General features: G+C 52.0%; 1 protein-coding gene across 9 annotated transcripts in view; it reads right to left on the minus strand.

Moving 5' to 3' along the window:
* aop (anterior open) overlaps positions 1 to 25374 on the minus strand; it is a 184417-nt gene that overhangs the window by 26227 nt on the left and 132816 nt on the right. The gene's annotated exons all lie outside the window — the stretch shown is intronic.

The following is a 25374-nucleotide window of genomic DNA, read 5'->3' on the forward strand; positions in this document are numbered from 1 at the left end:
AACAATTGAACACAGAGGTAGTTCACCGTTTTGTTGTTTTTTTTTCTGTCTCCGGTGTGTAAGGCACGGTAAATGGATACGTCGTTAGTAGAACTGACTAGAGGATGTGCGCGTTGAATTCCTATGCATCCGAACGGCGCACATGATCGGGAGGGAGTGCGCGGAGAAAAAGCGGGACTCCGGACAAGCAAGGGCACGGCCTGTCCTCAATGTGTTAGGATCACGAATTATCCTCGACATCCGAGTGGCCGGCACCGAACAGCGATGTTTGCAGCAGAGTAAGAATGCGCAACGGGTTGAGTCAGCTTGTCGTGGGAAAATTATCCAGAGGAAGAGCACCGGGTCCCGGTACGCAAAACGGACAGCGCCGCACGTAGATCATAGCGTCGTCGCCACGGACACGTCTTCGGTCATCACGAGGCGCTGAGACGACGAATCGCCGGCCAAACAAAATACAACACTCGGCTCGCTTCGCAGGTCTTCCAAGCGACGGGTTGGTGCGGACGCAGACTCGCGCCCAGCGTCGGAACTCGGTGTCTCACAGAACGGTTTCGAGACGAGGCGAAGATTCGCGTGCTCTTCCTCGGTTGGTGGTCGACTAGACGACACCGACGGCGTAGCAGCACCTCCGACGACAAGCACAACCGCGCCGACGCCTTCGCGAAACCCGACTTCCACCAGCTGCTGCGTCTAGAGAGTGAGAGCTCGCCAGAGAGAAAAAGGCGCGACCGTGGTAGCGGAGGCAGCTATTTCCTCGGGGAAACTACCGCGCGCTAAACTGCACTACAGCCATCGGAGGAGAGAGAGCACAGAGAAGGGGGGAGACGTCCCTCTTCGGCGCGAGCGGTAGATGGTAAAGGGCGACGATGGCGAGTGGCGTTTCCTTCCCCCCTGCCCCCACCCTACTACTCGTCCGCTTGTTCGTTGTTTTCTCTTTAGTCATTCGCCCCTTTGGTATCCCCCCCCCCTTCTTTCAACTCTTTCCTCTAGAAAAGCCACGCTTCCCTCCTCCACCTTATAGATGGAGGAAGAGGGAGGAGACATGTGTGTTAGCCCGGTCACACAACACGCAACGAGGGTGAAAGCGGTCGCCTTGGAACGCGACGTCCGTCGACGGCGGCGACGACGACCAAGACCACGGTCATCCAGGCAGGCAGGCAGGCGAGCGAGAGGAAAAAACGAAGAAACCGAAAAGAAAGAAATACCGCCGGCAATCTTTCTTCGCCGTTCGTTTCTTTCCTCAAGTTTTCTTCGGCGGCTGCATTTCTTTTTTCCTTCTTTTTATCCTCTCGCGCTCTCTCTATAGCCACCCGTTCCTTCCACCGCACGAGGAAAGAAAAACATCCCCCTAAAGAGTTAGCGGCTACGGGGTGCGCGCGCGCGCGCGAATAATGATAACGCTCGTGCCCGAGTAGGATAAAAGAAAGGGAAAACAAACGCGAGGGAAAAAGAATCACTAGAGCGGACATGGAAAACAGAAAGTGTTGGGTAAGAGAGAGAAAGACAAGAGGTGGGGGAAAGGGCATGAGCTGATGCAAAAAACGAAACCACAGACGCGGAGTTACAAAAGAGAAACCAAAGAAGAGGAACATCGTCGCCAGTGAGCGGGAGGCCGCACGCAAGGAGATGGGCAATCGAAAAAGAATGCGAGAAACCAAAAGCAAGAGAACAGAGCCGTGAAGGAGAATTGAAGGTGAGGGGCGTCCACTTCCTCTAAGCAGGAGGAAGTGGCGCGCTTCCAGCGACACACACGCGACCGTGCATTTGACTCCGGCTTTTTCCTTTCTTTCTTTTCCAACGCTCTCCCTCCGCGCATTCTTCTTTCGTTCGCAGCAACGCATCGCCCCGACGTCGTTCCGCAAAGTAGATTCTCTGGCCCGTTCTTGCTTCTTTTCATTTCGGTGACTTGTTTCGCTTCGGACGGCCGCCACGTTCGGCCGGCCGGCCATATCCACTGGGCGCCGGCGAGTCTCAAGGCCACCGCGGTGCGCGTTATAGGAAAGAGGCACGTAGTACAGTGGATAGCGAGTCTGATGCGAAAGATGGACAGAAATAACGAGAGAGAGGGCGCGAGGAAAGAAAAGCAGGAGCGAAATGTTAGCGATGAATAGAAAAGCGCTCTGGCGAGCTCTCACTCTAGAATAGGAAATAAAATAAAAAGAAATAGCGGTGGCAAAAAAGGAAGCCAGCAGAGCCAACAACCACCGGACATGGCAGGCATGGCTACGCATCGCCGCACCGGCTCCGTCGCTCTTCCTGTGCGCGAAAAGCCCAGAGCCGAGATGCCGCGCAAAGCGAACGAACGAGCGAGCTAGCGCGTAACAGTGACGAGAGATATGCGTCTGCCTGGCACACCGTTCCGAAGATTGGTCGACCGGTGGGCCGGTTTGTGAAACTGCGTTGTCTCTACAGGAAACGACGCACAGTGCTAAGGACAGGGAGTTATAGTGTGGACGCGTGAAGCGCCTACTCTGTCTTATGTCCCTCCCTCCCCACCCCCTTTCCTGCGCACTGCTTGGCGCGCCGTGCGCGTTGTTTCACGACAGAGCGCGTAACGCGCCAGGCACTGTTCATGAAAACAAAAGGAATATAATAGACAAACAAAAGATAATTCGAGATCGTGCTTCATCGTACAGCGCCTGTCTTCTGGCGAACGAGACTGACGCGCTCGCAGCGCATGTATAGATCTACAAATGCGGTTTTGTCTCCGTAGCCGAGGTCACAAGCAATTCCTGCTTGATACGATGTCCCGCTTAAATCGACAGACCGGTCGCAAACGGGACGCGAAGCTCTCTTGCGCGGGAGTTGTGCTACGGACTTCTCTCGTGACACTTATAGCGAACACCGCAAACTTGCTTCTAGTCCAAGATCTGGAGAACGAAAGCGTGACAACCTTGGTGCTGCGTCAATGTTTATACACCAATACACGCTAGCTCATGGTCTCAAATCAAACCGTCGTTTACGTTCCTAGCAAGTGCTAGTATCCCATGAGTGAATAAGCTAAAACGTTTCGTTATAACAACTGGCTCTCGCACTCAGAACTTAAGGTTTGTTTAACTGTGACAGCAAAAAGAAAAAAAAGAAAACTTCTGCAGGTGGGAGCCGGACAGGCCAACCACTATAAGCTTACCGCACAACTTCGCGCATGGTGATTGGGGCGGGATTTTGCGCGTTAAGCAGACTTGGAGTCGGAGCCTGCATGGATTTCGAAGGCCACAGCAGGCAACACTATAGGCATCATTGATTATTCGCCCCAAACAGTTGTAGACTGTTCGACACGCTGCATACGTAACGCCGACTGGCTGAAAGTACTGCCACGGGCAGTCCTAGACATACATACATACATACATACATACATACATACATACATACATACATACATACATACATACATACATACATACATACATACATACATACATACATACATACATACATACATACATACATGCATACATACATACATACATACATACATACATACATACATACATACATACATACATACATACATACATACATACATACATACATACTGGTCGCGGCCTTGGCGATTTACAGCCCTCCAAAATCCAATTAATATCTCATTTCACTGAAGTACTCGCGCACATTATCACGGCTATCACGACATTTATCACGACGTACACGCGCACATTATCGCGGCTGACAGCTTCGCTGTCAGTAGCCGCGAACATCGTCGGATCGCTCTATGGCCGAACTTCAGCGGAGTGCTCACAAGCAGCAGTGTAACGCGTCATTACCGAAAACGTTGAACGAGTAAGTGCAGGCAGACCACAAAACGAAAAGAAATAACTTGGAAGAACGAGGAAAAAGAAAAAAGAAAAAGCTTCAGGTGGAGTAACGGTGAAGGTCGAGCACATGCTACGGGTGGGAATAACACTCGCGCCACGTAATTTTCCTTCGCCTGATTAGGCAACGGAATCAGGCGCCTAATGTTAGCCGCGATTGCGGCCGTTTAATTAAGAACGACTGGAGACTGAAACTGATATTTTTTTTCGTGCTTGCGGCGAGATAATGATGCTTTCCAAGTGCGCGAGAAAAGTGCCTATATCTTGTAACTGTATTTTTATCTTACTTCTATACCAAGACTGTATAAAGGAATTTTGTCTGTTTTAGCTACGAACGCATGTACGCTTTGGCATCGTAGACGTTGCGTAAAATATTTTTTTTCTCTAAATTTCCACACTGTCATTGTCTTCCACGCAGACGAGGGAGGGCTCGAAGATTCTGAAGTGGATAGATCCGTTCTTTTTCTTTTCGAAGACTCATGGGTGCCCACGATACCTCATAGGGAGGGATATGCCAATCTATATAGCCCCGATTCGTCCCCTCCCTGTCCCCCTTCCCTCCCTCCCTAACTCCAGCCCCTTATTTAGTGCCAGATATCAAGATGGCCAACGCGCACATATACATACGACGCGCGTTCGGGTATTCACAGCCTCCTCCGAGTAGTGGTGTAAGAGTGTATGCCAAAAACGACGAATAAAACAACTACAGAGGGAAAGGCTGGGAGAAGTTGGCGGGGCAGTGTCCAAGGGGGCCCTCGCGCCATTTTACTCGTTTGTTCGCTTCTCACCGATCGTGTTGTTTTTGTTCGCAGCGAGCTACGTAAACGTCCGAACGACGGCGGCGCCGGAAAGAGTTGGCCAGCTCCCCAACACCACCACCACCACGACTAGGAGTTTTCATTGCTATAAGCGCTCCTTCGGCGGTAGTCATTTTGTCCGCGAGGGATATATTCCAACCAGCGCGGTTGCGGCGAGCGGAAAGAAAATTACCCCCCCGGAGATCGGGCGACGCAGAGAATGAAGAAACAACGAAACGAGACAGATGAGAAAGGTAGTAATGCATGGGCAAAGCCTGGCGAGTAAACACAACAGGAGCGAGATAGAGGCGAAGAAAAGGAAAGGGGGTGAAATCAAAGCGAGAGAACGCAGAGAAGGAAAGGGGAGAGAGAGAGAGAGTTAACGAGTGGGACGTGTCGATTCCCGCGAAAAGGGAGTCGATCGCCGTTCCACGAACGAGAACTGTGCCTCCTCGCCCACTTTTATTTTTTCTCCGTTGCTCGCTCGGTCGTCCTGCCCCGTGACGTCAGAGGAGGCTTTGCGAGCGCGCACGGCAGCGCAATAACACGATGCTAATTGAGGCCAGCGACGCGATTCGCTATGCGCGCGCAAGGCTCTGGTTTGCTTTCTCGCTCTTTTATTTCTTTTTTTATGCTCCTCCAATCGAAAGAAGCGTCAGTGTCTGTTTTATTCGCGCATGCTCCGCTATCGCGAGTTTCGGCGCTGGGCAGCCGTGAAATGTAAATGGGAGCTCGACGGAAAAAAGTGTAAACTAAACGCAACTGCTGCCGCTGTTGTAACTACGCGAAAGTAGGGAATTGGTAAGAGGCACCAAGGCAGGAAGGGGCACAGATGGGCATACGTGAGTCGAGTTGCACTGAAACGAACGCCTAGCTGCTATCATCGTGCGAACTTTACGTGCCACTCTTATTGGCGATCCAACAAAGAGATCGGGCCCCTCGGTTAAACCCCTTTCTTTTGGTTCTTATTGGCGATGACAGGCAAAAAAAAAATGCAAGAAACGTGCTGCAAATCGGCCAACTCGGTAGTGCTGTGCTTTCCTGCTCTACCAGCGGTGCACGGAAAAAAAAAGGAAAAGAAAGAAGAGGAAAAGCTTGTCTGAGGCGCACCGCAGCCTGTGTACGCCACAGCATCGATGGCGAAGGTCTTAGGAGAAATAACCGCGTCGTTTATAGAATTCCGTGAAGGCGACATTATCACCTATATATTTGCTTTACATTGCTCCTTCTGTCTTCTTTACATTGCTCAAAAGTTCCTTTGCCGGCCCCCGCTGTAAACTCAGGCGAGTGAGGAACACTAAAAAAAAAAAAATTCACGCAGAAACTCCTCTGGGGATTGTCTAAGTATGCGTAAGCATTGTGCCACTTGGTCATCTCCGCCCAGCCCGGTGTCATTATCAACGCTATGGAACTTGATCCGGCCAGCACAAACGACAGCGCTGCGGCGACACGAACTGGTGCGGACGGCGGCGCAAGGTGCGTTGATGACCCAAGCAAAGTACTGCAGGTGGCGGCGCCAGGTGCGCTGATGGCGTTCCGATATTTGTAAGCCGTTATCGCTCGTTAGCGCCTTATCCATCCCGGGTATTCGGGTATTCACAGCCTCCGAGTAGTGGTGTAAGAGTGTATGCCAGTGTATGCGTGTAAGCGTATGCGTATGCGTATGCCAGTGTAAGAGTGTATGCCAGCGCCTTATCCATCCCCGCGTCCAACCATTATCAACCGTGACCAAACGTGCTGCGGCTGTGTATATGGCACGCCCGCGCGGGCCCGTATCTTGAAAGCGACCTGCGAAAGGAGGGGGTAGGGGTGCTGAGAGGCTTCGCGAGCGTTGTGTCCGTTTGCGTTGAAGCCACAGGCAGCATGAAGCTAAAGTCACTCGCTCCTGCGGCGCTGCGGGCTTAATCTTGAAAGCGATCGTCTTACGGGACGGACAGAAGTACGGACTTTTTTGCGGTTGGGCAAGCATACAAATGCTTACGCATTTAAAAAGGCTAAGGTATAGGTAGGAATGCGGCGCCCAGATCCACCTCGAAGAGCAACGTGCAACATCAACAATGCTGCCCTCTCTATAGTCTTCATATCCCCGTTTTAATCGCCACTTAATATCCGCTTTAGCGCTTACGCAAAGAGCGCAAGGGAAGGTCTCCGACCGTACGTGCATTTCGAAGGGGCCGTCATAGGTATACAAATCGCATATAGAACGCGCTAAACAAAATGGGAATGCGTTCGCAATTGTTAGGAATGTTTCCAGCTCCAGTACACACTGTATGATGACTACAAGGACATTTTCTTAATTATCCGGTTCCGCCCAAACAATGGCAGTGCCGGGCATCGTTAAAGTAAAGACGAAGTGCTATAGCTGCACAATTTGGAGGGGGGGGGGTGTTTCACCACGAGAGCTACGTCTGCATTTTCCATGTCATATATAGTACGTGGGTACAAGCAAGCTGTACTTGCGCGCTGCTCAGCGATGCAGACGCGATACTCGTATGCCGTATGGCGGCCGCCGCTTCTCGCGCTCCCGGTGATCACTGGGTGATCCGGCAGAACGCAGCCATAATGCGTCACGAAGGCTGTCGCTCTGATAGTACGAAAATGCATCAGCTCGACGTTCCCACCGGTGGAAAAAAAAAAAAAGTGCGGTCAGTCATGCACTCCGAGTATCGCATTTCCATCGCTGAGCACCGTATACGTGCTGGTTGCAAGGATGACTATGGCGACTTTAGTTTGGCGAACTGCCTCGCAGGAAAGCTAGCCTTACAAATGTTATTACTAGGGTAATAAGGTATTTTACAGTCGTGCTTCGTTAATATAGACGACTCGAATTATGGACAATTTGTGCGGGCATCCAATTTCCTTTTTTTCTTATCTTTTTTTTCCAGCGCATTTGAGGGTCGATGGACGGGAAGGGAACGCACAGGACCCGTAGGAACCCACGCGTTTTTGTCTCGCCAATATGGACGGCGCAGTTATGGGCTGCACCTCCTTCGCACGAAAGCACCTCGAGCACGCTCCGTGGCGTGTCACGTGACACGCTCTCCCGGACGCGTACGCGGTTTTCGACACGAGGACCAGCCCTTCAGATGTTACACTGTCATCAGATTAAGCGCAGACATCAGTGCCCACAGCTTTTTTTTTTTTTTCTCTTACGTCCCAGCTTCGTCAACGAGCGAGATGCGGTCTCTCGCTATACTCGCCTTTTCTGCTCAGTAAACGCGAGGACTCCCGCGACAACCCGCACGGTCCGGCTTTAAACCACCTTGCAACAGTCTGAGAACAGCGCGGCGACTAGAGTAACGCCCTCCAAGTTCCTCATATCGTGCCATACTTCAATTGCATCGCGCCCACTGCAATATACGGAAAAACAAACTTGAATCGCAGTGTTTCTTAGCAATAAATGTTCTCAAAATTGTCCACCAAGTTTATTTTTATGAGCAGCCGCGGTCGGGAATTATTATTATTATTATTATTATTATTATTATTATTATTATTATTATTATTATTATTATTATTATTATTATTATCTATCGTCCAAATACAACGTCCACTGCATAAGCCTTCGAGGCATCTTTTCTCCACTCTAGGATTATCCGTCACACGGTTGTAATAAAACACGAAACTAAAAGAGGAAAAGGACGGGAGACCTGGCTGACCGTGAAGCCCCACTGTAGGAGAATGTCAGCGACAGTTCCAGGCAGCGTATGCAGTCGACATTGCGCACGGGCTATAAAAACGCCAAGGCTAACTATCTGCTCGGCCACTGAACGCACTGACAGCGGCTTCCCTTCTTTTTGCTGGGCAGGCATCGAGCGTATACGTGCGTGCACGCGTACGTCTATCTCTGCCGTTCGCGTTTGTCACCGGGCTCGTGTATCTCCAATCCCTGCACGACAACCTTCTGCCTCCGAGGAGGAAAAAAAAAAGCGGAGAGAGAGAGAGAGAGAGAGAAGATAAACGGAATGCTCGGATCCACGTGCTCAAAATACATTGCGCACGAACGAGAAGGCGCGAACAAGAGATCCTATCCCGACAAAACGCAGGTCGGTTGGCCGACGCACGCACACCATGGCACCAGCAGTTTTTGTTTGTTTGTTTTCATAACCCCGCTAAGGTGCAAATTCCCGCTGCGTACCCGACGATCACTCCATTATCCTGTCTCATGCCTGAGCAATGCACGCAGATGATATTCAAAGGTGAACTAAAAGAGAGAAAAGCCACTTAGCCGGTTTGTGCCGATGAAGCGTTCATTTAAATCTGTTTTACTTAATTTCGTGGTAATAGGTTGATCACGAGGTTAAAGGCGCTGCTGAGGTCGTGGGTTCGATGCCGGTCGCGGCGGCCGCATTCCAAAGTTGGGGGGGGGGGGGGGGGGGGCGGAATGCAAGATCGCGTGTGTACCGTCCATTTTGGTGCGCGTTAAGGAACCCCGGGTGGTCAAAATTAATCTGGAGTGATCCACTACGGCGCGCTTCGTAATTAGATCGCGGTTTCGTAAGCGAAATTCCTGAATTTCTAGCTAGATAAAGCTGTGAAGACGAGACTTTTTAGTTTCGGGCTAGAGGGCAGCCACCTCGTCAAGCTACTAATCTCAGTAGCTTTTCGTGGCTACTCCTTCCTTGTGTATTTGTTCAAGGAGTATAGTTCAATTCCAATATTCCAATTGAATGAAATGAATTGAATTCAATTCATTCAATTCAACCCCCGCGCCTACACGGCAGTGTGACGTCACATATTTCAAAAAGTATTTGCCGATATTTAGGCCGCGTTATGCTTTAGTAAAGCTTCTTGAAACTGGCTAAGTTCAGTCTTCAGCTCCTTGACGATAAGTTGTAGTCCATCTTTACCGATCAGAATCAGGAGGCCACGTCGAAATCAGCGACGTCGCGACAAGCTGGTGCGGGAACTTCCAGGAGGCGTCGTTACCCGTTTTTCGTTTTAGCATCTTTTCTCAATATCCTAACCGACCTCTTCCGACTGCGAGAATGTCCTTTTTCTTTTTGTGTGTATCATGGCGGTAATTTACTACACAGCTCATATTGTTTTTCTCGCTAGCCAAGGAGCGGCAGTTTATTCGCGGCGTGTTTATTTACACAGAACGAGGAGCACGAGATGTGTGCCAACGCGCCAAAACGAAGAAGCTCACAGATAGTTTCGCCCACGAAACGCGCTGCGAACGTCGTATCCCCCGCAATTTCCTTTCCAAACTTGGCAGGGAAGAGCAGCGTGTATTTCTACACCAGGTGTTCGATGTAGTTAAGTGTTCGATGTCTCATTCAAGGTTAAGGGCAAGAAGGAGGCGTTGTAACAAATTGTGCGACGGGGCAAATTGATCACCCCCCCCCCCCCCCCACCCCCATTGCATACATACGGATTGAAAGAACGGGTGTCAGAGGAAGGGGAGACTAAGCTTGGCATGCCGCATGCAGAAGGTGAGGTGCGATAAAGCACGGAACGTCGCGTTTTGCGGCATTCGATCCTTCCGCGCAGCACGAACAGAACTGGCGGCAAGGTCATAACCGGCCCACTGTTCGACCTCTACAACCATCCGGTGCATAGCCACGCATAACCACCTCTACATTTCGGCGTCTGCAATGCGTCTGTTCGTATACGGTGTATGCACTAAAGCTCAGCCGCGACGCCGCAACGCCGCGCTTTGATGCAATGATTGGTCAGCAGTCGAGACAAGCAAGAGACGTTTAGAGCGTGATAGTGACACAACCGGAGTCGTTGCATGCATAGGTAACTACAATGTAGCGATCGAGGTTTTAATGAAGATAGATATCAAGAAGAGAGAGGCAGACATGCTAGAATGATATGCATGTATATAATACCTGACTAGTTTAAGTCCAGGTGACCACTGGTCACCGAGCCGTTTCGAAGGAGTTGCGAATACAAACCGCAAGCATCATCATCATCATCATCATAATCGAAATCGGCGCTGGTCGCCATATTTGTGGTTGCTTCGCAGCATGCGACAACGCGTTCTGCGTTGTGCGCGCCTAGTGTTGTGCAGATGTCTTGTTTTATCGCGTGTCACGTGCGATTCCGCTACTTAAATCTTTCACTGAATACGATGCGCGAACGTGCAACGGTGAGCTCGGTGGTGCAGGTACGCGTTAACGCGGACCGTGGCGAAGTGAGCGGCTCTAGGCGTCGGCCTCACAGTGCGTCAGCATCTTTGGCGGTGGCACACGGAAAGGAAGCGCCGTCGTTCATGATGAGCGATGGACTCCACGCACGGCTGAGAGCGCTGCAATGCGATAGCGCGCGAGCGCGGTCACGTGGTTTCGTTTCGTATCTCGCGGACATTCTTTAAACGCCGAAAAAAGAAATCAGCACGCAACATTTACGTTGCCACAAACAATTGGATCAGCCGTTTCTGAATCCCCTCTACAACGCAACGAAAGCCACTTGAGTATTAAAATATTGCATAACTGATCTTAGTCCATTACCTAATAAAGTAGAACATAAAAAAAAAAAACTCTTAAGGAGCGCTACATGACGGCAAACCATATGCCGCTGGTTTCATTCAGCCGCGGCTAACCGCTATCTTTAAATCCTTGGTACAGGTTACGTGAAACACCTTGTATAGTGAACGCTTTCGGCGTTTAAGGGAACACCAACGAGACCTCTACAGAATGCATTTCCGCGTATACCAATGGCCCGCCAGTAATGTGCGCCTTTCGAAGCCCGCTGCTAGCATCATTTAATTTGAGGCGATAACGAAAGGGGGAGGAGGAGTGAAGAACGAAAGCAAAAGTACTGCAGAAAACTGACAAACAATGGCGGAGCTGGAAGGGGGAGAAAACATGACGCCCACTGCGCTTCACAGCTGGCGGGCACCACACAACAACGCATGCATGCGTAAAATTAACCTTTTCCTGTTGTTGTTGTTCTGTTCTTTTTTTAGTTGGTGTTGTTGCAGCGGCTTAATGTAGCCGCAAGCACGTACCGTAGCCTTGTGCATGCTGGACGCGCAGCAGAAATTCCAGTTATGTTGTTTGTTTTGCTAGATAAAGGTAAAGTTATAACGCGGAGACTGGTTGGACCAAGTAATTGAAGTCCGATTGTGGGGCCAATGCAGATAAGATTTTTTTTCTTTTCCTAAGCGTTAGTTCTGTACCCCACCGTTCGTACGTTTATTCTTGCAAATTCAATGTGTCCTTATTTCTTCATGCGCACTTTTGTTTGTTGGGGTCCTTTCACGATCTTGTTACACCAGCTCTTTCGTAGTAACTGTCCTGTCCTTGAAATCGATTCCAAATTTGGAGTTAGCCTAACCTTCCCGTTAGCCTAACCTTGTCCGTCGCCACGGAAAAGTTGAGGTGTCCTCCAAAAGGGGGCGAGACAGCTGAGATACACGCAGCCTTTCTCTTTACGTCCCCTCCCCCCTCCCTCCATACGATTACAATAAAACGAGCAGTGTTACCGCAACTGTTCCTGCTGCTACTACTGCGCGTAGTCGCTACAGCCGGTAGCCAAGTTACCGGGTGGCTATACGCGCGAGAACGCGGTACGCACCTACGCGTACTTCTCGCGGTCCACAGCCGTGCGACGGCTGGTTCACCGTCCGCGCATCACTCGCGAAAGGTGCGTGGCCATTGTCACCGCGGCGCAAGGTCGGCGCGCGTCACACACACAATGCCAAACGCAGCGACCCTCGTCGGGGGCAGCAGGCAGGTGCGTGCGCTAAAAGCGTGCGCGCCCCCGACAAGCCGAGAGAGAGAGAGAGAACGGTAACATCGCACAAGCGGCGCCTAATTTCATCGCAGAGAAAGCAGCTGCGCCTGGCCACTTTCTTTCTCCCTTCTAATTGTCTTCTTTTCATTATTTTTTTTTTCGGTGCGCCAACCGGCTGCCCCCGAGCGTGTAGGCCGAACACTGGAAAGTCTGCATACGACTTCGGTCGTCGAGTCTTAGCGTTTGTGAAACGGCGCGAGAGCATGCACGGTGGAGAGCGGGAAAATAAAGGGAGACAGCGCGGGCCCGCTCATTTATCCACTCACTGCGCACTTGATGCAGCGTACATCAAGATACGCGGATCCCGGCCCGCGAAATTCGAGCTGCGCGGTACCGATGAATGCGACCCTTTTTTTTCCGTACCACTTCTTGCGTGGCGAAAAAGTAAATCCTTTAGTGCAGCTAGTGGTTCAGTTAAGAAGCGGCAGCTAGCTGTATGTAAGTCAATATACGAATCGATGGGAGCCTAGGCGACGTAAGGAACCGAGGCAAGATATCGTATTATTACGGTATTCGCGCATGTGATGGTAACACATACGGCGCTCGCGATACACGTGCTGATAAGCGCTGAATGTCAAAGAGCGGGCATCATCAGCCAACAGCGGAGGTGGGGGTCAACGTTTGCACCGTTCAGCGCTGATGCATAGGCCAAGTACGCGGACGCGGAGTCCCGGCAGTTGCGAAGGGTTCGGGGAACCCCCGAAGTACGCTAAGCATCCAGGTGCCGGAGAGAAAAGAAAGCAAAACGGTCCATCGCACTCTTCGGAACTACAAAGCGGCACTTGCTGGATGCCAGTGTCCATATGGGCCTGCTGCTCATGTCGAAACGAGCACAAAGCCGAAAGTTTGCGAAAGAGAGCTCGGTATACCGGCGCCTCACGCAGCTATCACGCATCGTGCGGATAGTTATCCCGCGAGATGGAGCGCGAGTCGAACGTGACGCGAACGGCCCACTAACGTTGGTTGAGGTCCTTCTATCGCCACCTGTCCCATTTCGATGACGATTCGCCACCCTCGTCGTAAACCTATCATCGCGAACAGCACGAACAGCGGGTGCTCCCGATTTCCATGCAAATTACGTGGATGGGAATTTGGCCTTGCCGGTTTGGAATGTTTTTGCAAGGACGACGACGCACACAGATGGACCAGACACACACTTTGTTCTGCTTTGTTTACTTGTGCGTTAAAACACGACACCGACGGTTTGTATGTGTGCATCGGGGTTATCTGGCTGCTATGTTCATTTTCGGGCCGTTCGACGGTAGATTCAAAATCAGCCACCTTCGTTAACTGTGGTATGGAGCGCGGAAGCACATGCTGCAGCCCGCGTCTGCGGGCGGTGGTGGTCGTACTGAATTTTAAAGGTTGTCTCCTCGCCTTACCAAAAGATGCGAGGGAGCGCCTGCTCTCTCTGCTGGACTCACTTGTGCTAATTGCGCGCGACACAAGGCAAGAAGGGTGCAGTTTGCATCAAATTCATCCGCGCCAACTCGCCCAGATATCAACGCTCTCTGGAATGTTGAGCGTGCGTGCCGTACGAACGCGGTGCCGCTACTCCAGTGCTTTTGTTGAGCTGCAGCACCGCGGGGGGGAACGCGGTTTGGCAACAGTCCAGAAGGCATTGTTATTGGCGACGCCCAGGGACCACCTGTTGGAAAGGTCCGGGTGGGGGACGGGGGGGGGGGGGGCACTCCGGTGGCCATCGAAGAGAACCCATTCGTTCCGCCAATATGGGCGCGACGGCGTCCGTGCCCGCGTCCTCGCTCGGGACGTCTGGGCAGTGTGCCCTCGCGCGTTATCTCGCTCACGAAGTCGTACCCGCCGCAAAGCCAGCGTGCCGCACATATTGGCGGCGGCGGCGGCGACGTGAAATACGGGTCCGTTCACCCTTGGCGCGTCCTCGCGCGTGGGACTCCTGCGGTGGAGGCCGCGAGGCAGCCCTCCTGAAACCCTCGGCGGAACGCTGCGGGTCTCGCCGCCAACCGGACGTCCGGTTCGTTCTCTGTTCGGCCGCCTCGAAGAGAAGCAAGGCAGCCCTTCAACACGCTCGAGCGCTGTAGTAGTGCACAGTAGTGCGGATGACTTAGGGGACTCTGGGGAATGCCATTCGATCCAGTCTACTAGCCACAACGAACCATGACGTTGTGTTGTGTTCAGCGGGAAAGAAAAAAAAATGGTCAGGAACCATGGGAGATCACAGTCAAAGAAGGCGAATAACGTTTGCAGACGGCAGATGGACAGACTAAAGCAATACTTCCAAAGAATACCGTTGGCGTCGGTAATGGTGTTCGATGACTGCGGCACAAATTAACGTCGACAGCAGCGCGACCAAGACGGCATAACGACAGCGTGACGACGTTGCCATGACAACGGCTCGGCACCTGCGCTTTCTTCTCCGCTCGTTTGCTCCGCGGTGCCAGATACTCCTCCGACCTGTGGGACTCGGTCTAAGGGCCGATTTACGCTCGAGCCACCCATCGCCGCAAGCCGCACCACACGCTCGCGGTCGCGCGGAAAATTGCACATATCTAGCACTGGTGCACAAATTACCGTTTACACTGTCTACACAGTGTATACCTTGCACATCGTAAGCCGAAACATTTGTGCGCAAGTGTTTGACACGTGCCATGTTTAGCGCGACCGCACGCGTGCGGTGCGGCTCGCGGCGATGGGCGGCTCGAGCGTAAATAGGCTTAAGCTGTGGTGAGCCGGCAAGACGGAACGGCACATCTGGACGGAAGACGCGCAGCGGACTTGGGCAACGAAGGCGCGGTCCGCAATCATTAATCAGCCAGTGAATCTCAAAGGCCTAGCTGGAGCTCGGCGACCGAAGGCACGTCGTAACTCGTGTTACATATAGGCAGCTCTCGTGCGAGAGAACGTGCCCTTCAGACCTGCCCACCCGAGTACGAAAATTAGCGCATGGCAGAGAGAGAAAGGTGTTCGCTTTAGGACTGCATGAGGACAGCGAGCAAGTACTTTAACTGTAGGTCCTCTAGGTCCCAAGTTTTCTTTTGAACCGAGCATGATTCGCGTTGAGAACCTTGTCGCGTCGACGTCCTTGGCGAATTTTGTAGCTGGGGACGGAAAACCCTGTCTTTTTGTCTTTTTTTAATGCGTTCGCATTCTTAGACTTCGCGGACTATTCGGAGGCTATCCATCATGTCTAACTATGTATGTTTGTGCCTATACATGTATGTTTGTGCCTATACATGTTTGTATCTTAGGAAGGCTTCGGGGTGAGGATATCTCGGCAGCTTTCGTTTTGCAAGTGACATTGTCCTATTCAGCAACGCAGGAGATGAATTGCAGCAAATTATTGATGGCCTTAAGCGAGAAATCACAAGAGTATGGTTGAATATTAATATGTAGAAGCCAAAAATAATGTTTAACAGCCTGGCAAGGAAACGAGAATTCGGGATCGCCAGTCAGCCTCAGCATCTTGTTCAGGAGTCCGCTTGCTTGTCTAGGCCGATCACTCACAGGCGGCCCTGACCACGAGAAAAAAAATTACATAAGAATAAGAATGGGTTGGAGTGCGCACGGCAGGTATTACCGAATCCTAACTGAGCACTTACCACTGTCATTGAAAAGTGTACAATCGTTGCATTCTACCGGTGCGAACGTAGGGCAGAAACTCAGAGGTAAACAAGGAAGCTCGAGAACAAGTTAAAGACCATGCTAAGGGCAATGAAACAAAAATGTTAAGCGCAGCGATAAGAGACGGGAATAAGGGAGCGTTGTGGATCAGAGAGCAAACAAGGATAGCCGCTATTCTAGTTCATATGATTAGAAAAAAATGGAGCTGGGCAGGCAGTGCGATGCGTAGGGTAGATAACCGGTGAGAGAGAGAGAGAGGTCAAGGTCACGAGTCTAGATAACGGCGTGCAGCCCCCCCCCCCCTTTTTTTTTTCTTCGTGAACGTCAGGCGAGACGCGGTCTCCATTACGCAAATAACGAGCTAGCGTGTTTCAACACGGAAAGCTTGAAACCACGTTCCGATCCGTGACCGCGAGCGCGCAAGTGCGCGTATAGGTTGCCGATCGTGACAGCCCCTCGCGACGAGCGAATGCGAGATGACCGTCCTTCTATCGGTCCGGCGATGGGTCAAGAGGTCCATTCACTGACCGACCGATTTCAACGTCCCGGAAAAGTACGTTGAATCGAGTCAGTTGGAACGAATTCACTTCCCTATACCACAGCGAGAACAAACGAGGTCACCGTGAAGACGCACGGAAATAAAAAAAGAAAAAGAAGAGACGACAATGCGAGCGCCGACTAACAACTGAACGTTCGTTCAGAAGAACACGCGCGGGCGTGCGCTATACGCATGCGCACTACGACGGTTCCCCCCCCCCAACTCCGAATGTTACTACCCTTGTTCTAGAAGAAGTATTTCGCCTGAAAACCGATGAATTTGCGCAGTGCAAATTGACAGCACATTAAAGGAACACGAAAACGACGTCAGACGCACGTGGAACCGTCTACGCCGTACTGTGTTCCTTTACGTCGTGTCCGTACGCGCTGCACGAACGCAGTTTTCAAGATCAATGTAATAATAATAATAATAATTGTGGTTTTACGCGCCAAAACCACTTTCTGATTATGAGGGACGCCGTAGTGGAGGACTCCGGGAATTTCGACCACCTGGGGTTCTTTAACGTGCACCTAAATCTAAGCACACGGGTGTTTTCGCATTTCGCCCCCATCGAAATGCGGCCGCCGTGGCCGGGATACGATCCCGCGACCTCGTGCTCAGCAGCCCAACACCATAGCCACTGGGCAACCACGGCGGGTTCAAGATCAATGTGTCAACCAGTCCGTGAACGCATTGTATTGACGTTTCACCATCCGATAGCGTCAAGGAAGCTTCGCTTACGAATCCATCGTCACTTTGGTAAATCCCTCCGGACGTGGTGCCTCCGGATCGCAGCGATCGCACACTGTCGTATTTCGTGCCCCTTCTCGGTGTCTTTAATTCGCGCTGTGGCTGGGAAACGCAACGTCCCAAACCAACGCCTACGGATAAGCGCGGGGACTAATTACGACCAACCTGATTTCTTGCAACGTGCACCTCGTAATCGGTACTATTAGCTACGGTCGAACGAGAGGTGTGTGTCCGGGAAGGCGACGTTTTGAGGACTGTATATAGGTCTTCGTCCGGGCAGTTGTGTCGCCGCGAGTCCATCCCTCGTCGAAACGTTGCATGACAGCAGACGTCTATCGTTCGATGACCGTCGAAATCCGTTACAAGCCTCCCCGTAAGACTGTGCCTTTGTCTAGGCTTTTTTTTTGTTGTTGTCGTTGTTGTAACGCGGGCGTTTTTTTTTTTTTGCGTGCGGCCTACATTCGAATACGAGTCGAACTCGCGACGTCTCGCACGGCAGCTAAACGCCATAGCCAGCGTGGAGGAGACGTCGCCGTGGGAGTCGAGCACACGAGAACCCTTCGCGACGACAGAAATAAAATAAAAAAGAGAAGGAAAAGATGAAAAAAAAGAAGGTTGAATGAAGAGTGGTGCGCAGCGAGAAAAAAAAACAAGAAAAACGGTGGTATTTTTCGTGTTGACATGGCTACTCCAACCGACGATGAAGTGGCAACAGAACGGGACGAAAGATAGGGGGGGGGGGGGGGGGATGCACGATAGCAGCTTGAGAAATTCCGTCGCCCTCGAAATCCGACGTTCGCGCCAAAGCCCCGTTTAATTTCTAGCGATCATCTTCTATCTGTCCTAGTCTGGGTCGCGGAATTACTGAGAAAAAATGAGGGAAATAGCAAGCACGCCCACCCTGCCTGCGGCGCTCTGCGGTAAAAACCCGAACTGTTTGTGCAGGAGCAGAAAAATAAAAAAGAAAGAAAAGCGATCGAGTGGGCGTCCGAGTGCGCCTGCACCGAGCCAGTTCGGGCGCGAACAAACAACGGGGCGAACCGCCACAGTGCTCGCACTCGTCGCAGACAACTTCCCCCTAGGGGGCAGCAGTGTGGCACGCACACACACAGTGTGCGCAAGTTTAGCGGCCACGGCTTTTTAAAGAGTAACGACGCCCAGATGATTGGACCCGATTAGTGCGCGCGTCCATGCAGCCGCACCATCGAAGACCCCCGGCGACACATAAACCTTAACGCTGGCGGAGGAGAGATACAACAAGTAAAAAGAAAAAAGAAAGCAATTTATATTCCGACCACGCGCGCGGTTTTCCTCCATCGAGGAAAAAAACGGTCCAAACGTCCCGCGAGGTCGCGAGCCTCGGCGGACGTTGTCACAGTCCCTGGACGCGTGGCTTCTCTCGGAGGGACTCTTCTACGAGGCGCACGCTAGCACACACAAAGCACGCAGAAACAGCACCCTCGGACAAGCCCCCCCCCCCCCCCCTACAAACACACACACACACACGCGCACATACGCACAAACACACACACACACGCACGCACGCACGCACACACACGCACACACACACACACAAGTGTGTCGGCCGGCTGTAGATCCACGCATCCGGCCGCGGTGGTGGTGTCTCACCCCAGGCGCAGGCGAGGCGAGCGCCCAGACGAGCGCAGACCTTGACGACGACGGCCGCAGCCAGCCAATCGGGATGGGGGAGGAGGGGTCGGTCTCAAGTAGTGAAAGGGAACGACGAAGAAAGCAAAGAGAACGAAAGAAAGATAGACGGGCTCGACAACCCGCTACACACGTCGCGAGCAAACGACGGGCCGCCCGCAACCACGCCGCGCTGCGTAACGGCAGTGACTGACCTGAACCAAGGGCAACCACGTGTTTTCTTCGCGCAGAGAGTGCAGCGAGCCGTCGCCGTAACAGGACCGACCCACCCTCCCCCTTCTCTCCTTCTCTTCTCCAGCAATCTTTCGTCTTTATCTTTCTTCCTTTTTTTTTCTTTTTGCCCGCTTTGAGCGAACGATTAACGGCCGCCCAGTGAGAGAAAGACGGTCCGGAGACAGGCAGTAATTAAACTTCGCCGCGCGGCGCATACTCACTGCAGGCAAGCGCCACTGGCCTATAGCTGCGCCAAAGGCGGCAGCCGCTGAGTCAGAAAGTGAAATGAAAGAAAAGGCCGTCTGCAGTAGTTCGAATTCCCCGCTTGGCACTATCCTGCGCCTGCAGGTCGTGGCAGTCCCGTCTTTAGCGGCTGCCATGGCTGCGCCTTTTTGTGCTTACTATTCGATCCGAGTAACGGGACCTTCGGCCTCGAAAGACGAAATAATAATAATACTTGGGGGTTTTAGGTGCCAAAACCACGTTCTGATTATGAGGCACGCAGTAGTGGAGGACTCCGGAAATTTCGACCACCTGGGGTTCTTTAACGCGCACCTAAATCTAAGTACACGGGTGTTTTCGCATTTCGCCCCCATCGAAATGCGGCCGCCGTGGCCGGGATTCGATCCCGCGACCTCGTGCTCAGCAGCCCAACACCATAGCCACTGAGCAACCACGGCGGGTCTCGAAAGACGAAGCCCTACGGAGTGAAAAAAAAAAAAAGTTAAATAACGAGGACTGGCAGCTCACTCATTTAGCGTGATATACTTGGGCAGATCAAGACATGCAGCAAGAGAAGGATAAAGAAATATCAGCTTGGAGAAATCCTGGTATAAAATTTACTTTTTCTTTTCCCCCTCTTCTTTTTTTCTTCCTTCATATGGTCTCGAACTACGCTTGCGATGTCACGAATTTCCCCTTATTTACCTACTTCGAACCCCATATCGTGCGCATGCAAATGCGCCCGTGGGTCCTCGAGCGACCCGCGATGCTCGTAAAGAACGGACGACGGTGCCGGCTATCGCTTCGTCTGGTCTCACGGCAACCACAAACATCGAGCGACGAATTATCGCCGTCATCGGAGGGCGGACTCTCTTCGAATACAGCGGAGTTCCCGAGGCGCAACACGGGCGCCAATTTGACCACAGAAAGCTCGACGAGCGGACAAAAATAAATAAAGAAAATAAATAAGCAAACCCGAATCCACGTCCTCCAAGGCCCATCTTGGGACGTTCTAATTTATTTGCAATACCAAGGAACAAGGGAGGAGGAGCACGCGCATAGCATCGCGACAGAAGGGACATTCGTGCATATACGATGGCGCGGCGTTGGGCACCGCACGTATACAGGTTGTGCTTGCCAGAGAGACACACGCACGCACTATCTTCGGGATCGGCCCACGTATGGAGAGCGCTCAACGCCTGCTTCACCTCCGTCGCGGGTCGGGTCGGCACTGCACTATTCTTCAGGATCGGCCCACGTATCAAATGGCGGACGCCGTGTCCGGTCCGTGCAATGTAGAAACGCTGGAAAAAAGGGGTTTTAATTTTCGCGTAATAGAATTATGTTTTCTCGTATATTCAAATTACAGTCCGAGAGCTATACTACCTGTAGGTTGTGTGTAAGTCGTAGCTTACGATTTTTCCGCGTATTTTAGCTTGAGAAATTCAATTAGTTCAGTGGATTCCTTGCCTCGCATGACCGGTCTGGATATCATCGTCGTCGTCGTCGTCATCATCATCATCATCATCATCATCAGCCTGGTTACGCCCACTGCAGGGCAAAGGCCTCTCCCATATTTCTCCAACAACCCCGGTCATGTACTAATTGTGGCCACGCCGTCCCTGCAAACTTCTTAATCTCATCCGCCCACCTAACTTTCTGCCGCCCCCTGCTACGCTTCCCTTCCCTTGGATTCCTTGGATATGTGTGGTTCGAAATCCATTGGCCCAAACGACGCCCGACGCTGGATTTTCCGCGGCACTGGCTCCGTATAACAATATCGCGTTACTGTTACAAACGCCCGCTTGTTACAGGAACGGCGGTCCTATCGGCTCTGTGACGCTTCGTTCTCTATTACACCACGCCACAACATTACTGTAAGTTCACTGGAGATGGCTATGCTACACAGCCACAGATAAGCAGAACATTTCGTCAGGGCGACAAGCTAGGACGTCCCTTCGCAGTTGGCGCAACAGGCGTTGGGTCACGTCGCACATGCCGTTAAATGCACCACCGGTACAAATGTCACCACGCGCGTCTCCATTCACGGGTCTTTGAAGCAACCCACACAGAAAGCTGTGCATGCCCTCGCGAGACGCGAAAACCCTTAGCCGAGCAAGCTTGAAGACGTATTTTATTTTAATTATTTATTTTTCTGCGTTAGCGAACGAGGCTGTGGCGCGGCGTAAAGCTGCAATTATTTCGCGGAGTGATACCCGGCAGATGACTATAGAACGAGGAGATCAAAATGCGCCCTAAAAGAATTGCGGCCAGTGGCGAAATCACGCCGCAACACCGGAATTCGGTATAAATTATACTTTCGTGCCACAGAAAACGGGGAGAAAAAAAAGAAAAAGAAGTTAGACAAGGCCCGTTCACAACCGGTCAGCCCGGAGATGATTTATTGTCGCATCTGTTCACACGCACGGCAGCTCACGCAGGATGAATCACGCCGACATAGTGGACCATGCGTGCGCCTCTGCGACGAGCAAGGTCATCGTTACGTCCAAAACACCTTCTCTTGGAATGTGCCACCCCCCCCCCCCTCCTCCCCCATCAGAGCACACAATGACACGAATAAGACTGTCCCGTACAGGTTATGAGAAGAGTCGACGCAGGCCGACGCCTCACGCATACTTATGACACTCGCACTCGGTGAGGAACTCACGGCACGCCTCAGCACCGCGGTCAAACGCCTCAAAGCGGACGAGGTAGACGTGTAGCACGAAGAAGGAAAATAAAGTCTCCCAATCTGCCGCATTTCAAGTCGTCCTCGCTGTCAGGCGTGAGGACGAAGTTAAATGCCCCATTTCACGCTCTCCAACTGCGGCCACACCCCACGGGAATGCGTCCATAGCTTAGGAAATTGGGAATCCGGTGCCAACACACTCGGTCGTAATTCGATACCCACAGCCATTTCTACTTCGGGGATCTTGTTAAACGTGTGCCCCTAAAGCGCGGAGAGATTCGGTAAACAACCGCAACCGTCGAAGAGTACTGCTATGACATTGCCGACTATGGTATTTGCGTTAAATTGGGGTGAAAATCCTGAAATACTCGCAAGCATCAGAATGCCCCGAATGATTGACTGCGATACTTTCTACGAATCTATAGTTCTGGTTTCGGCGAGCAAAAACGGGAGCGTCATCATGACGTCGCGATACACCGGCTCGCTCCGTTGCTGCGGCTGCCACACGTCAGCGCAGACTGAAGAATCGCAGGCAGCCGTTTTGTTTATCTTGTTATCGTCATCACGCCTAGCCGTCTCGCTACACCACGTCAGCAAAACTTACTTTGTGTCGTGACGTCAAAGTGATGTCGATGACGCCAGTTCCGGCGTTTGTATTGTGTAGACAAATGTTTAGCTAAGTGTCAACAAGCGTGCGGTAGTGCTCCTGCAATTAAAAAGAAAGCGCGTGCCCGTACTGATTTGAATAATAGTCTACCGCCCTGCGCCCGAACACTCCTGCCCATGGGCGTCTTGCGCTGGAGTTTGAGGTATAGTAGCGGCGCGGGAAACGACATCTGGGTCGTACCAGCTTGGGTCGTATTGAGCCCTGACTGTGGCGAAGCACGTTTCTAGGCCGAGTTTTGCGTCGATTCGCACTTTTTTCTGCCCTGTTGCGAGTGCGAAAAGGCTCGTCACTTCTCACAGACCATGCCGACCACGCTGCGAGCTCGCCGCAGCTATAGTTTAACGAAAACGGGCTCTCCGTGTGCCGTGGGACGTAATGCTGGGAGCAAACGGAATCGGTGACGCCGATCCGGAGAGACCTAGCCCAGCCTCGAGAAGGCGTCACCGCAGTGGCGTAGCTAGGTCGTCTGGCACCCGGGGCCCTTAGCACTTCTGTCACCCCCCCCCCTTCGGGTGTAGTCGAGGAAGGCGAGGATTTCGACAATTTTCGGGTGTCTTCAGACGTATATGACACCCCCCCCCCCTCCTCCTCCTCCTGGCCCCGTGCACCCGGGGCCCACGGCCCCCCGGCCCCCCCTGTTGCTACGCCACTGCGTCACCGTCATTACTTCTGCGTCGTGGGCTGCCATGAACAAGAAGGCCTGAAACCCAACATCAAATTCTACCGTTTTCCTTCAAGGCCTCACAAAGTGGAGCGTCGGGCGCGCTGCATAGCTGCAGTTCGTCACGCTGAGTAAGCGAAACTTCGCGCCATGCTGACTGCTTCGCCTGTCTTGAAGCTTGCTTGATTATCTGCGTCCTAAATTTCGGTCTTTTGCACCTACAATGCCGACAGCACACCGACATAGCAGCAGGCATGGCTGGTAATTCACGATTCGAGACCCGGCCACAGCGACAATGAACAATTCGACCGATGCGAAGTGGTTAAGTGACCAGGTGTGTGCAAATGACCACAAATGGCCGGGCTGATTCGGTGACAATTCACTACCCCACTACGAGCAGCACAGGTTAGAGAGTTAAATGTGCTCATACTTGACCTCAAGTCAGCATGTTGAGGCAGCGCAGCAAAGTAGTATTGATTACAGCAGATCGATGTTCGAGCGCTGTCATTAAAAGCTACGTGAAGCGAGCAGCGCACGAGCTCGCGCTGCAGCGCGATTCGCACGTACGTGCGAGCTCATATGCATTGCATCAGTTATTACTAGTTACTAAAAAGGACAGATGGCCGCTGCGACAACGCAGGCATAACAACTTGTTTAGCGGCATGCAGTCAACAAAGATTGCAGGAGGCCCGCCGTTTCGCGGCATGTCGAAAGACCGCTGCCTTCGCGGCGCGTACGATCGTGTGCTCGAGCAGTTCCGTACACATGATGTCTGCTTATCGCTGCTGTGGATTCATTTATAGCAAGCATTTCCTCGCGTTTGTGCGCGTGAATCTAGCAGCGTGCAAACCTAACCTGAAGTTCCACTTCGTACGCGACTCGCTTCACTTGCGACTGACACCGCGCTAAAACTTCGCCGCTTAATTCTTGAACGGCATACTGGTATTCGGCACTGCATAATTTCTTGCCTTTACGCAGCCTGCCACCCCTGAAAAAATCTTCGGCACCGAATATTCGCTGCAGGCCGTGATACAACACAACCGAAAGTGGCGGGTCCATATTGTAAACGTGCTTTCCGAAGCAGACGACCGAGCTTGGTACGACCCATTTTAGGACAGAGGGCGCTTTTTAGCACCTTTTTCGCAGCGCCCCCTGGGCAATGCAAGAGCCCCATACTTTGCGCCGTCCTTGCAGGAAGGAGGTAAATTAAGAGGGAGCGTTACGTCACTCGGCCAGCCTTGGCGAGTATACCACTTCGGGAAGCCATTCATTTCCTTGCGCTTCTTGCTTCGAAAAGTCGGCCCACACAAGTTCGGGACTCGGGATTTACGTGGAATGGTGAGATTGAAATCGTTTGATATTACTGGATACACGATCGTACATACACTGGCTGGACGTTATGGTCCCCTAGATGCTGTCTATTAGAGTATTACCCAAGAATAAAAAGTCATCTCAGAACAATTTGGTCTCTGCGCTCATAAGTGACCTTTCTGCAGAAAGAAAGAACACACACACAAAAATAAGAAAAATAGAAAGGAAACGCCGCCCACACCAGCCCACGCTAATCTACTTGTTCACACTGTGTTACTTCAACGAGAGCGCGCCAGCGGAGGGCAATTAATTTTTTTTCCCGCACAACGTCCAAGCAAGCTCGCAGTGATACTTGCAATAAACACGCGAAAACAAAACATCAGAGAATGATAGTTACTCTTCTCTCTCTCTTGTGCGCAGTTCTTTTCCTTGGCACGTCGTCTATGCTTGATCAAGATCAGATCTGAATCTCAAACGCCGCTCTCAGGCGCCCGTTACCTTACCCGGTTTCCGTTACCTGCCTCCAGATGGCAGCACCAACGCGTCCGCTGCTAAAATACTAGCCGCAGTACTCCGGCGGCACCTCATCGCATGCATCGCTTGCGCAACCGGCAACTGGCAGGTGCAGTGTGCCGATAGCAGTGTAGCGGCGAGAATGGTGGAACATTACATTCCTATGAGTCTCCTCCAGCGCTAAGCAGAGCGC

This window comes from Dermacentor albipictus, chromosome 3 (genome assembly GCF_038994185.2).
Source record: "Dermacentor albipictus isolate Rhodes 1998 colony chromosome 3, USDA_Dalb.pri_finalv2, whole genome shotgun sequence".
NCBI classification, from domain to species: Eukaryota; Metazoa; Arthropoda; class Arachnida; order Ixodida; family Ixodidae; genus Dermacentor; species Dermacentor albipictus.